Below are 13,319 nucleotides of genomic sequence, written 5' to 3'. Positions count from 1 at the left end.
CAGCAGGGTCCTGCCTGGGGACAGCAGTATCTGTGGCACGACGGACAGAGAGAGAGTAAGGAGAGGAAAGGTATAAACTATACAAAGTGTACATGAAGGAATTAAGGAAAAACTCAACCTGCATTTTAGACGGATGTCGTTGTGTTCCTGAATATAGACATTATGTTTTGAAACGGAGCTCGGGGTCATCAAACCATAACACACAGACACGGAGAAACCATGAAAACCGTTCAAGTAAGAAAAAACACCAACATCGGAGATACAAGGTTTTCGCAAAAAACGGCACTAAAAACACACAGCCTGGGATGAGCTCTAAACTTCTGACTCTTTGCCGAGTAATGTTTTCAAGATGTGTCTTTCATACAGCAGGCCCAATAATGAAAGTCTATCACCCCTATAGTGTTCCCTGGCTCCTGCGTCCACAGCGCTTCTGCTGCTGCTGCTGCTGCTGCTGCTGCAGGGTCATAAGAGCTGCGTCCAGCGAGGCCCGTAGCAGACTTTGATATTAGAGTTTTTATTTTACGGTACCTACCCGCCGACCACAGGCCCACCAACAGCCTGCTACCATTACAGAGGCTGCGCTTCTATCTCTGACGGTTATTGCTACAGGGGAATACAGTATGAGATCAAAGCCACACACACACACACACGCACGCACGCACGCACGCACGCACGCACGCACGCACGCACACACACACACACACACACACACACACACACACACACACACACACACACACACACACACACACACACACACACACACACACACACACACACACACACACACACACACACACACACACACACACACACACACACACACACACACACACCTACACACGCACACACACACACACACGCACGCACGCACACACACACGCACGCACGCACGCACGCACGCACGCACACACACACACACACACACACACACACACACACACACACACACACACAGAGGAATTAATGCTGCAGAGGAAAGAATCAGGTAAGTGAGGGGAGCCAGGGGGACAAAGGGACAAATGAAGCATATTTTCAGGTTTGCCTTCATGTGTGTGTGTGTGTGTGTGTGTGTGTGTGTGTGTGTGTGTGTGTGTATGTATGTGTAAGCACATGCGTGTCGCGTGTGATGAAAATTAATATTCTTTCGTATTGTCCAATAGAAAGGATTGGAAGAGGCATGTGAGTAACATAAAGACATGCTGTAGTCTTTGTCTTTCTTCTTTTGTTTTGCATTTTATTATGGAGTCATCAAATGTTTGCAATAACAGACTGATATAGAGGAGGAGTTCAAAGTCTTCTGATCCCCTTCACTCTATGGCTTCTCCCCCGGAACCCAATGTTTTGTCTTGTATCTGACTGGTTTATTATTATTATTATTATTATTATTATTATTATTATTATTATTATTATTATTATTATTATTATTATTATTATTATTATTATTATTATTATTATTATTATTATTATTATTATTATTATTATTATTATTATTATTATTATTATTATTATTATTATTATTATTATTATTATTATTATTATTATTATTATTATTATTATTATTATTATTATTATTATTATTATTATTATTATTATATACAAACACATACTCACAGAGGCCTTGGAGTTGGAACACATTTAAAAATAATTAGCTTCAGACGTCATAACCCTCTTCTCTTGATATTATTTGTATTCAATGTTTTAACAGATACAAACAAAGCAGACAGGACAGACAAAATCAAGACATCACGACGACAAACATAATTTTTGTATAATAATATAATAATAATAATAAATAATTTTAATATATATACCCTCCCCCCTCCCAAAATGTTTAAAAAATAAATAAAAATAAAAATAAAAACAAGACAACCAGTCACTCCTTCGTGTCTCTTACCAGACATAGACATATCAAATCTGAGATTGAGAATATATATCTATAGACGTCATAACCCTCCAGTTTAGAACTCCGCTGATAACTTCAAGTACACTGCGGCAGCGAGAGGAAAGCAAAACCTAAACAAACGCAAAAAACATGTGTCACACAGATGATGACTGATAGGACACAGGGGGTCACGGTTAACCGTAGTGAATTAAACTGTGGACCTTGGATTAAGAAGATATTCCTTTATTGATCCCCTTGGGGGAAATTCAGGATTCAAACGATTGAATTCTGAGTAACAGAATCTAGTCGCTAGACAGTCCGGGGAGTGAGCGGGTGGTACAGGGTACTCCGATGAGCAGGGGGGGGGGTCGTAGCCAGGAGCGGATATTCAGACTGTCCAGGGATGTTCACAGAGAGAATGGTCCGGCAGGCAGAGGTCATTCACGGCAATCCAAGATGGGGGAACAAGGAGTGGAGCCAGGCAGGAACTGCGAGCAAAAGGAGGACAAGGACGTTAGAAGCACAATAGAACGCGGACTGGTAAATAGAACAAGGCACGAGAATACGGACTGACTGGAAATAAGGAACTACGATCTGGACTATTCAAATTGGTCATATTTGCGTTAACATTTTCCCATCTCAAATGCATTTTTTTTTGTGTATGAGAACACACTGAAGAATGTGCAAAGAATGTTGTCCAGGAAACTATCTGGCAAAATTAAGTATTTTCAAGAATCTTTGTTATTAATGAGAATGACTGCTTTTGTGGTCTGATTTTCCTCCCAGGTAAATCGTCTATCTTCCGGCGAGGGTCCAACTTAGTGGCATAAACCGTCTCCGTGGACAGATCTACAAGCTGTGTGATGGTGAGACGGGGAGGTGTGTGTGTGTGGGGAGGTGGGATGGAACAGAATGATTTGGAAGTTTGAACATAAACAAAAAAATAAACACGTAGGGTGAAATATAGTAATAATAATAATAATAATAATAATAATAATAATAATAATAATAATAATAATAATAATAATAATAATAATAATAATAATAATAATAATAATAATAATAATAATAATAATAATAATAATAATAATAATATAATAATAATAATAATAATAATAATAATAATAATAATAATAATAATAATAATAATAATAATAATAATAATAATAATAATAATAATAATAATAATAATAATAATAATAATAATATTTAATTTGTAGTGCACTTTACATTTGGAACCAAATCTCAAAGTGCTACAGAGTAAAAACATAAAATATAGGCAATAAAAAAATAAAAGGCATAAAAACATACAAAAAAGGGGTAAGACACACAAAGGCATGTATAAAAGGTTAAAACTAAGAAAAAGCTTTGGTGAAGAGGTAAGTTTTTAGTCCTCTTTTAAATTAAAAGAGTCAGAGATCTGTGGTGCTCTCGGGTAGTCAGGGAGGGCATTCCACAGGCGAGGGTATTCCACAGGCGAGGGCATTCCACAGGCGAGGGCATTCCACAGGGCATTCCATGGTGCGGAGCTTGGTCCTGCGGCCGCGGGGACGGAGGCGTTTGGTGTTGGTAGAACGAAGGTTACGAGTGGAGGGTTCTGGGGTGAGGAGATATTTGAGGTAGAGGGGGGCATTTCCGTGGATGCACTGATGGGTCAGAAGGGATATTTTATATGATATTATGAACTATGAACCGCAGAACTCTGGAACTATTAGGAATGTCTGACGACTAAATGTGTCTGACTCTTAACCACCAAAACCTGAACGGACTACAACGTATGACGTATATCATGCCAGTTAGGGTACCTTGTCTATATACAGCACCTTGCATATACTGTTTACTTTTACTCTTACTCACACCTGGACAAGAGGCAGGGGAACTATGTGAGAATGCTGTTCATCGACTACAGCTCAGCATTCAATACCATAGTCCCCTCCAAACTCATAGCCAAGCTCAGGGACCTGGGCTTGAACTATGACCTCTGCCAGTGGGTCTTGGACTTCCTGACGGGCAGACCCCAGGTGGTAAGAGCAGGCAACTGCACCTCCTCATCCATCACGCTCAACATAGGGGCCCCCCAGGGCTGTGTTCTGAGCCCCCTCCTCTACTCCCTGTACACACATGACTGCGTAGCACAGCGGAACAACAACACAATCATTAAATTTGCTGATGACACAGTAGTGGTGGGCCTGATCTCTGCCAACGACGAGAGGGCCTACCTGGAAGAGGTAGAGAATCTGTCACAGTGGTGTCAGGAGAACTGCCTCTCCCTGAACGTCAGCAAAACAAAAGAGATGATTGTGGACTTCAGGAGGTCGGGGGTCAAGGACTACAGCCCCCTCAGCATCGACGGGGCACCGGTTGAGAGAGTGAACAGTTTCAAGTACCTCGGAGCCCACATATCCGAGGATTTGACATGGACCACACACATTGACAGTGTTGTGAAGAAGGCACGACAACGCCTCTACTTCCTCAGGCGCCTAAGGAAGTTCCAAGTCAGTCAGAAGATCCTTAGGAACTTCTACTCATGTACAATAGAGAGCATCCTGACTGGCAACATCACCTCCTGGTTTGGGAATAGCACTGCACAAGACCGTAGCAGACTACAAAGAGTGACACGTTCAGCCGAACGCACAATTGGAGGGGGGCTTCCCACCCTCCAGAACATTTACAACAAGCGGTGCAGGGGGAAGGCTAAGAGAATTATTAAGGACTCGAGCCACCCGAACAACTGCCTCTTTGAACTGCTGCGGTCAGGCAAGCGATACCGGAGTCTTAAGGCGAGCACAGAAAGACTCAGAAGAAGCTTCTATCCCCAGGCCATCAGGCTGCTAAACGAACAATAAACACTATGCAACAACCATCAAATGCACACAGCACACACACCCACACGCACACACTCACTTAAACAAACAACACACTGCAGCACCCACTCTCCACACTTTAGATCACACAAACACACTTTATATTTATTGATAAAGGATTTGCACTACAACTCGTACACCCACTGTAAATTGTACCTAAATTGCACCTCATCCCATTTCTGCCTTGCACTATATAGTATTGTATATTAGTACACTGCATAGTATTGTATATTATATGGTAACTCAGTTACGTCTATTCTGCATCGAACATTGTACATATGTCTATACTGAACACTGTGACCTCATTTCTTTACTTCTAATTTACATGCTATACTATGTTATTTTATTTCATACTTATCTTGTCTTGCACAGTCTCTGGAGCGTAACAGTAAGAAGCATTTTGTATAAAAGTATCTGTATGACAACTATTAAAAAAACTTGAAGTATATATTCCGATTAAAATTCTTTATTGCCTATATTTATTGTAATGTACAGACCCTCATCTACACCTTTGTTGTTTATTTTTCTCATATTCAGAGTTAATTATATTGTTTACACTGTTTATTCTTTCTCGTATTTTTATATTCAGATCTAATTTGATTGCCTATATATTTATGTCTTTCTACTATTACCCAGCCTATACTCAAGTCAAGTCAAGTCAAGAGTTTTAATTGTCACGGCATACAGGTATACAATGAAATGCGGGTGGTCTTGCCCGCAACGATGTGCAATACAGTGGTACATATAATAGAATCAAAAGAAGAAACAACATTGTGCAGTAACAGATAGCAGGTAACATGGAGTGACATCTCGGTATCTGTACATAGTTATTTACAGCGCATGTGTGACATGCTAGTTAGCTTTGGTAGTGCAATACACTGTTCCTGTTATTCTAATTTAAAGTGTCCTTTCCTTTGGCCATAAGTGTGCGTGTGTGCGACATGAGTGTGTGCCCGCTCATGTTAAAGTGTTAAGTGGCTGCTCGTGTGTGAGCGTGCACAGTGTGCGTGTCGTGTGTGTGTTCATGTGTGCTTGTGTGTGGACAGTTCAATGTTCTGAGCACTCAATGTACATTGTTCATGGCTCTGATGGCCTGGGGGAAGAAGCTGAGCCTAAGCCGCTCTGTCCTAGTAGCTAGGATTTGCAGGCGTCTGCCTGACCTCAGCAGCTGAAACAGGCTGTTATTGGGGTGGTGAGGGTCTTTCATTATCCTGCAGGCTCTGGATTTGCACCTCTTGTTGTATAGAACCTGCAGGGGGGGTAGTGCAATACCCGTGGTACGCTCGGCTGAGCGCACCACTTTCTGTAGGGCCTTCTTGTCCTGTGCCGTGCTGTTTCCATACCAGGCAGTGATGTTTCCGGTCAGGATGCTCTCTACAGCTCCTGAGTAGAAGGACTGGAGTATCTTCCCCGATACTCTGAACTTCCTTAACTGTCTCAGGTGGTAGAGACGCTGTTTCGCCTTCTTTACTACTGTGCCTATGTGTGTTGACCATGTCAGGTCCTCTGAGATGTGGACCCCCAGGTACTTGAAGCTGCTCACCCTGTCCACGGTAGCCCCGTTTATCATCAGTGGTGTGTGTGTCCCCTGCTGTCCTCTCCTATAATCCACGATCAGTTCCTTGGTTTTGCCAATGTTCAGGAGCAGGCTGTTGTCCTGGCACCAGCGTTCCAGTACCTCCACCTCCTCCCGGTAGGCCTTCTCGTCGTTGTCCGAGATCAGCCCCACCACCACCGTGTCATCTGCGAACTTCACTATGGAGTTGGAGCTGAACTTGGCCACACAGTCGTGTGTGTAGAGTGAGTACAGCAGGGGGCTCAGAACACAGCCCTGGGGGGACCCGATGCTCAGGGTGATGGTGTTGGAGGTCTGACCCCCCACCCTGACCGCCTGGGGTCTTTCGCTCAGAAAGTCCAGTACCCAGGCGCTCAGGGCGGAGCTCAGACCTAGCTCGATCAGCTTGTCCACCAGTCTGGTGGGGACTATGGTGTTGAACGCTGAGCTGTAGTCAATGAACAACAGTCTCACATAGCCCCCCTTCTGACGGTCAAGGTGCGAGAGGGTGCTGTGCAGTACCTGGGAGACCGCGTCGTCGGTGGACCTGTTTGTCCTGTATGCAAATTGCATAGGGTCCATATCACTGGGGAGGGAGGCACAAATGTGGTCCTTGACCAGCCTCTCGAAGCATTTCATGACCACAGAGGTGAGTGCCACCGGTCTGTAGTCATTTGGACATGCTGGGGAGGGTTTCTTCGGCACAGGGATGATGGTAGACCTCTTGAAGCAGGCAGTACTGTACCTGTACCTCCCCTCCCTCATGCAGCTATGATGCAGGAATTTCCCCAAGGGGATCAATAAAGGAATATCTTATGTTATGTTATGTTATGTTATGTTATGTTATGTTATGTTATGTTATGTTATGTTAGGTAAGCCTGCTATTCTATATTCTATAATAATATTTCAAATTGCATTGGTCCGGATGGGAGAATTCAGTACTGTATCTACAGAACCTTCTGTTTAATCATCTTCCCTTTATTCATTTCCTTAGATATTTTTGTACACATGATCTCAAGAAGGTACTGAACGAGATCAGTGTCAGTTTTTAATGTTTGGTCATTTTTAGCATGGTGTTATTCACTGTCAAAGATGCAAAGAAAAATCATAATTCATATTCTCCTTTGTTTCATCACAATTTAAGCACGCTTAGTAATAGACACAATATTTCTGACACTGGGAATACATTCACTGACGTCCATAGATGTCCCTAGATACCAAGAATATGCAAATGGGCCTTGTAGAAGTGGAGCAATATTCCATTAACTTAGGTATGTATTTTAGGCGGATTTTCAGAAAATAGGGCTTCGGGCTTAAGAGGTAAACCATTCACTTTAGACACTTTAAACACTTTTTAACATTACACCATATTTATTACTAAATGATTTGCACTACCACTCTCTACCTCTACCTTTGCATTTAGCATTTTGTACATTTTAGTTTTGTATATTGTATATTTTGTATAGTGCTTGGTCTTACTTTTTACTGTCACAGAACCAAGCATTTCACTATAATGTATAGTGATATACTGTACAGTACTGTATATCTGTATGTCATGTATGTCATAAATGTCATGATTAGATGATTAGATTAGATTATTATATCTGTATATCTGTATGTTGTGTATGTCATTATGAATTGAAAATGGGGGACCTTGATGTAAACAAGACGAAAGTCTTTCTCTGGTCTGCATCCCCTTAACAATTGTGTGTATTGAGCTGTACTGTACGCCTGAATACTTTCCACAACAAATTCGTGTTTCCGCGTCTCTGATTGGCCACGCGCGTTTCTGGTCATGTGACATGTGCGCCAATCGTGGGACCGCAAGTTTTTGGATGGTTAAGCTTAGGCGCTCTTTCGAAGTTGGTTAAGGTTAGAGTTTGTCTTAGAGCATGGCGATAGAATGCCTGCCCTGATTCCAAACTCTAACCTTAACCAACTGCGAAAGAGTCGCCTAAGCTTAACCAGTGATAAACTAGGCGTTAGGTAGTTTGCAGGCTGTTAGACCCGGAAATAGGCGCAGAACTTGCCGTCCCACGCGTAAACACGAACGCAGAAACACGAATTTGTTGTGGAAAGGTTGTGGAAAGCATAGACGCGTACTGTACTGTACCCATTCTGCAATCTGTTAATTAAAGTTTTCAATCAATCAATCAATCAATCAATCAATCAATCAATCAATCAATCAATCAATCAATGTACATTATTATTATTATTATTATTATTATTATTATTATTATTATTATTATTATTATTATTATTATTATTATTATTATTATTATTATTATTATTATTATTATTATTATTATTATTATTATTATTATTATTATTATTATTATTATTATTATTATTATTATTATTATTATTATTATTATTATTATTATTATTATTATTATTATTATTATTATTATTATTATTATTATTATTATTATTATTATTATTATTATTATTATTATTATTATTATTATTATTATTATTATTATTATTATTATTATTATTATTATATAAAACAAAACTTGATCTGCTCTCAGATCAGCACTCCCACTTTAAGATGCTTGATAAATTACAGATCCAGTAAGGATGATAAGAATATAATATAATAATAAACTGGACTTTTGAAGAAGCCTTTATTTATCATGCAGTGACACACACATGCGATGGGCAGCACACACAGGAACACACACATGCAATGTTTTGGGGGGTCACCAATGAAATTGAGTCTCTGCACTTGATCCATCCCGTCGTCCTTCCCACCAAGGGCAGCCGGGAGCAGATAGGGGCGTCGGCGAGGGACCGCGCCCCGGGGACCAATCCAAGTGCTCCTGTCCGTCAGGGACGCGACAGCGTTAGCGATCTGTTGTGCATGTTTTTCCATTGGGTTTATCTTATCGGAGGGGAAACCCTTGCGAGCACGGGGGGGGGGGGGGGGGGAGAACATGCAAACTCCACACAGAAAGGCCCGGGAGATACCCCACCTGGGTAACTGGCAACACGGCAACCTGGTCCCCAAGCGGGAATCGAACCCAGGACCTTCTAGCTGTGAGCAGTGTTAACTACACCACCGTGCCGCCGAAAGAAAGAAAGGTCAGAGGTGAACTAGTCTAGGAGGACTGTACCTTGTAAAGGTCAGAGGTGAACTAGTCTAGGAGGACTGTACCTTGTAAAGGTCAGAGGTGAACTAGTCTAGGAGGACTGTACCTTGTAAAGGTCAGAGGCAAACTAGTCTAGGAGGACTGTACCTTGTGAAGGTCAGATGTGAACTAGTCTAGGAGGACTGTACCTTGTGAAGGTCAGAGGTCAGAGGTGTCATCTCACAGAGGGTTATGGTAAAACCGGTTGTAACGGCCTGCAGGGGTCTGCAAAGGAATTTGTTCTCTGCAAGTGATTTGAAATCATCTGTAGTCCTGGCAAACGTGCCCACAGTAGCATTGAAATGTTTGCATTTATTAGATTGTTGTGAAACAAATGCTTTTTTATTGATCATAATTAAATCATTTAACAAATATGAAACTTAAATGATTGATAACATTGAAAGATGATCATTTTATATCCATAAACAAAATAAACAACTTATTATTAACACCTTTGTTACAGTTTGTTATCTTTGTTACAAGAACACTTTGGCTTTCTTGCTACAGGATGTTGATCATTAGGAATTGTGACAAGTAGCCTAAACAATGGTCAACAAGAAGATTGTTAATATGCCTCGTCGTACTCCTCAATATAATCAAATCGCATTCATGTTTTCAGAGGCTCAACCAATTATGGAATCACTTCCTGGAACTCGTTCTATTTTGAGTAAAATATTTAGTTGGGGAGCAAATTTGAAGAGTTCACAGAGTCATAGACGCCTGCGCATAAGAGCACGCGATGCAGCTGCTCTATGACTATTGAACATGGGGGGGCAAACATCTGATTTTGCTCCCCCACTTTTTGATCATATGAAAAATATGATATACTCCCCCCTCCCATATATAAATCTAACCATAACTACGTAATTTCAATCAAATTAATAATACGCAATGACACTTAATAGCAAGTTTTTAAGTTTCCAAAGATTGTGTGACCCCCCACTTTAATGGTTTGATCCAGTGCCCACGGGCCACGGTTCGTCGGCATGACGTATACGACATGTTGGGGGAGGCGGCTTTTTCGAAAGCCCTTGAAAAATTCAGGCTGGATATTGGATAACATTGTTTGTGAGGATTATTCTTCGGCGTTTACATCAAAATGGAGCAAATCATCACGTAAGTCGAACACTGTGACTGTATACTAAATGCGCAAACAGATTGAAACTGAATATTTCTCGTATGGTGAGCCTCGGCGCTGCACCGAGTGAATCCAGAGATACAGGATGGTGCGCAGGCGCTGTGATCACCCAACGGCGGAAATAATGCCGCTTTGAGCAGTTTATAAAAAAATATTAAAAATATTTATTAGCAACGCCGAGCTTTCAAACCATCCCGTATCTCTGTGCGAACCCCTCGTGCAACTGTGAGCACCTTTGTAATGTCTCTGTGATACTTGTATAACGAACGGTTCGGCCAGAACCAGTTCTTCATGGTAAATCTAGGTTGGTTTCCCATTGAGGAGCAAGTGACTGTGGATTCACTCAGTGCAGCACAGTCACGAAAGGGGACCCTGATGTAAACAAGACAAACGTCTTTCTCTGGTCTGCATCCCCTTAACAATTGTGTGTATTGAGCCGTACTGTATTGTACCCATTCTGCAATCTGTTAAATAAAGTTTTCATTCATTCAGCCGCCGCGCTCACTGGGGCTATTGATAGCGTCAATTAGTTGTTGTTGTTGTTGTTGTTGGTGCTGCGGATGTGAACGGGGCTGGAGGGGCTTTGGGAGGATGGGAAAGTTATTATTATTATTATAATAGTAATTGGCTATCATACGTGCCTAGCTAGCGTTAGCTAAAAGAGCCCTCGCAGTGAAGTTATTATTATTATAGCTATCATACTGCAATATAAACTGAGTTTTATAGTGAAAAGAGCAGCTTTATTTTGGTCAAGATTGAAGGCTCTATATTGCAGGAAATTGCACATACAGGTGTTCATTAAATGTAAAAAAATCTGCCGTGGAGGGGGTCGTGCCGGACCCCCTCCAAACCACCCCTTGCAAAAAAAAATAAAAAAAAAAAAAAAAAAGAATTGCACCCCCACTTTCAACTATAACTAGGCGGCCATGCACAGAGTGTGCAGTGTTCTGCGGCTGTGGTTAGACACGGGTGTAAAAAGTACCCATAAATTATACTTAAGTGAAAGTATGGGTACCGTCTCAAAATCGTACTCAGGTAAAAGTCACAGTATCTGGCTACAAACACACTTGAGTAAAAGTCAAAAAGTTTCTACTTTTAAATGTACTTAAGTACTAAAAATAAAAGTAAAACCCTTTTTCTGACTGTCTATTCTTCTTTTTTTTATCTACTTTTTCTCCCATTTTCTATTTTTCTCCCATCCCAATTTCGTATCGTCCAATTCTACCCTCCCCTGTCTCGAACGCTGTTAGGCCATGCCTCCCACAAGCTGGCTGTAATGTGGACAAAGCCTTGCATCACGTGTCCCCTCCGGTACTCGAGGTAGCAGCCGTCGCATCTTTTCACCTGCACAGCGCGATCTTTCAGCGTCGGGGGACCGACCTGTAGGAGTCGCTGTCCACAACGTCCAATCCCCACCCATCAGCTTCCCACCCCCTAATACTGCCAAATGTATTAGTATGAACGACCAGCAAAGCTGAATGCAATGCGGAGAGCTGGGCTCGAACCCAGCGTCTCTTGCAATGGTGGTGAGCGCCTTGCCCACTGCACCACCAAGCCGCCACCAAGTTACCATTTCTCAAAAAATATAAATAAATACAGAAAATAAGCACCCGTTCACTCAGTGGAAATAAATTTCTTTTTTTTAACCTTCTCTTTCTCAAAATTTTCTCTATTTTTCTCCCCGTCCCAATTTTTGTCGTTGTGCCAATTCCCCCCCCTCCCCTACCTGGTCGCTGTACGCATGTTCTCCTACGAGTCGGTACAAGGGCGTCCCGAAGCCGATCGCACGCTTCCTCCGATACGTGCGGCGACTGCCAGTGACGTCTTTTCACTTGGCAGCGAGGACTCTCATTGGTGAAGTGTAACAATTTGTCTCAATTTTGTCTGTAAAGTTTTTTTTATCCAGAGTAACATCAATTTTCTGTGTTTTATTAAATAATGATTTTCAGATTTTGAGAAATGGTCAAACTTATCCAAATATGGTATTTTCATGGGAAACAGTGCAGCTGCAACAGATAGCACTTTAGTGATAATCTTCTGTAATCAAAAAAGAATATAAAAAAAAATATATATATATATATATATATATATATATATATATATTTATATTTTATATTTTTAATTTTATTTTTATTTATTTTTAAATCTCAAGGCACCCCTGGCAGCTCTCTGCGGCACCCCTGTTGAGAACCGCTGAGGTAGGAGACCACTGTCAGGAGGGAGGAAATGTCCAATGTCATTCTCATAACCGGCCCAGCAAGGGCCGGCCCTGGGGACGTTACAGGGGACTACGAACGATAACTGACTATAAGGTCAGCCCCTCCTCAATCGCAGGATGGGTGGACACACCTCCAATTGAATGAGCATCGGGTCCCCCCAGGGCTGTGTTCTCAGCCCCCTGCTGTATTAGCTGTACACACATGACTGTGTGGCCAGGTTCAGCTCCAACTCCATAGTGAAGTTTGCGGACGACACGGTGGTGGTGGGGCTGATCTCTAACCTTGACGAGAAGGCCTACCGGGAGGAGGTTGATGTACTGGCACCATATATTGGGGCCGGGATAACAGCCTACTCCTGAACATTGGTAAAACCAAGGAGCCGATCATGGATTTTAGGAGAATACAGCAGAGGACACACAAGCCACTGTGGATAAATGGGGCTATCATAGACAGGGTGGGGCTATCATAGACAGGGTGAGCAGCTTTAAGTACCTGGGAGTCCACATCAAAGAGGACCTGACATGGTC

Source organism: Notolepis coatsorum (genome assembly GCF_963971535.1).
Source record: "Notolepis coatsorum genome assembly, chromosome: 15".
NCBI classification, from domain to species: domain Eukaryota; kingdom Metazoa; phylum Chordata; class Actinopteri; order Aulopiformes; family Paralepididae; genus Notolepis; species Notolepis coatsorum.
This window is presented reverse-complemented; position numbering follows the sequence as displayed.